The sequence below is a fragment of the Spinacia oleracea genome, chromosome 4 (genome assembly GCF_020520425.1).
Source record: "Spinacia oleracea cultivar Varoflay chromosome 4, BTI_SOV_V1, whole genome shotgun sequence".
NCBI lineage: Eukaryota > Viridiplantae > Streptophyta > Magnoliopsida > Caryophyllales > Amaranthaceae > Spinacia > Spinacia oleracea.
In genome coordinates this window covers 104,199,770-104,201,459 of record NC_079490.1, presented here as the reverse complement: position 1 = coordinate 104,201,459, position 1,690 = coordinate 104,199,770, and the positions used below count along the sequence as shown (strand labels likewise).

Sequence of the window (1,690 nt, the reverse complement as noted above, 5' to 3'; positions counted from 1 at the left end):
TTGTTGTCATCCTGGAATGTTGTTCATCGGTGAACCTGTGCCCTAGACCTTTTAATATCTGATTTTTCCCTATTTTATTATCAACCTAGTTTCATTATACAAATCAACCTATATTCTTGTTTCCCAATAGTCTAGAATTGCCGATTAATAGTAGAAAGAACATTGTTTCCCTGTGGATACGATCCTTGTTTCCCTTGCTATATTTTTAGTTGGTGAACGTTAGGTTTATCTTTGATAGGAGTGCGATTTAGCCTGTCAAATTTTGGCGCCGTTGCCGGGGAAACGGTTTTATTTTCTGTTGTTGATTGATTATCCTAGATTATTGTTTGTTACTACTCAAGGAACTCACGTTCCTTGAGACCGGATCTCACATTGTTTTGTAGTCTTTGTCTATGCCCAGGACCGTAGGTACTAGTAATCTTACTCCATTCGATCCTGAGCCCGAAAGAACCTTTCGTAGACGAAGAACTTTCATTGCACAGTGTGGGAATTACTCTGATTCTGATCATAATATTGGCGATCTTTTTCCTTCAGATACAGATTCAGTTTCAGAGATAGAGATGGGTGACGAAAATCTGATACCGCCACCTACCCCACGGCTTACGGACTATTCTAAGCCAAGTCTGTCCGTGCTACCAAAGGCGATCATGCCTTCTATTGCAGCTGAGACCTTCAAGATTGAGCCCGCATTGATTAACATGATCGAGAGACGCCAGTACGGTGGGGAACCAGGTGAAGATCCGAATCTTCACATTCAGTCCTTTATCCAATATTGCTCCACCATCAAGCAAAAGGGATTGACTCCGGAGCAGACTATGGAGATACTTTTCCCGTTCTCTTTGAGTGGGAAAGCTAAACTGTGGATTAATGGGTTGAATCGGGCGGCTTTGAAAATCAATAATTGGGAATCCTTGGCTCTTGCTTTTTATGTTAAATATTTTCCACCTGAGAAAACGGCTCGTCTGAGGGGTCAGATATTAGGTATCTCACAACAAGCGGATGAGAGTTTGTTCGAGGTTTGGGAGAGATTCAAGGATTTGCAAAGAGAATGCCCGCACCATGGTTTGGAAGATTGGTTCTTGATTCAGCAGTTTTATAATGGTCTGGGCAATGAGTCTAGATGTTTGTTGGATTCAGCTGCCAGTGGGAGGTTCATGCAACTTGAGGTGCCTAGAGCTATGGAGGTGATTGAGGAGATAGCCATTCACAATGCCCAGTATGGAAATCCTAGAGGTCTATCTAAGAGGGGTGGTAAGCATGATTTAAATTCTATTGAACAATTAACTGCCCAATTGACTGCTTTACATTATAAATTCGATAATATGCAAGCGGCCAATGCTCAATCTGCCCAACCTGTTAGTGTAGCTGCTATGAGTGCCCAACCTACTACTATTTGTGAAAGTTGTGGAATGTCTGGTCATTATGCACAGGAATGTAGAAGCTCTATTGAACAATGTAATGCTTTTCAATCCTACAAACAAAACAACCCATTCTCCAACTCTTACAATGAGGGCTACAAAAATAACCCTCTGCTTTCCTACAGGAGCAACAACATCCAAAACCCTCACCAAGTTCAACATCCACCACCACAACCATATCAACCCCCACACCAACAATCTTACCAACCCCGAAACAACTACAACCAACAGTCTAGTGGGCCACCTGGGTTCTCTAGACAACACACATCACC

At 42.4% G+C, this 1,690-nt stretch overlaps 1 non-coding gene across 1 annotated transcript; it reads right to left on the bottom strand.

The window, feature by feature from the left end:
* Positions 1-959: 959 nt before the first annotated feature.
* LOC130460164 (small nucleolar RNA R71) lies at positions 960-1,066 on the bottom strand. Its single transcript, XR_008920108.1, has one exon. It is a non-coding gene; the product is annotated as a small nucleolar RNA R71 (small nucleolar RNA).
* Between the last annotated feature and the right edge of the window lie 624 nt (positions 1,067-1,690).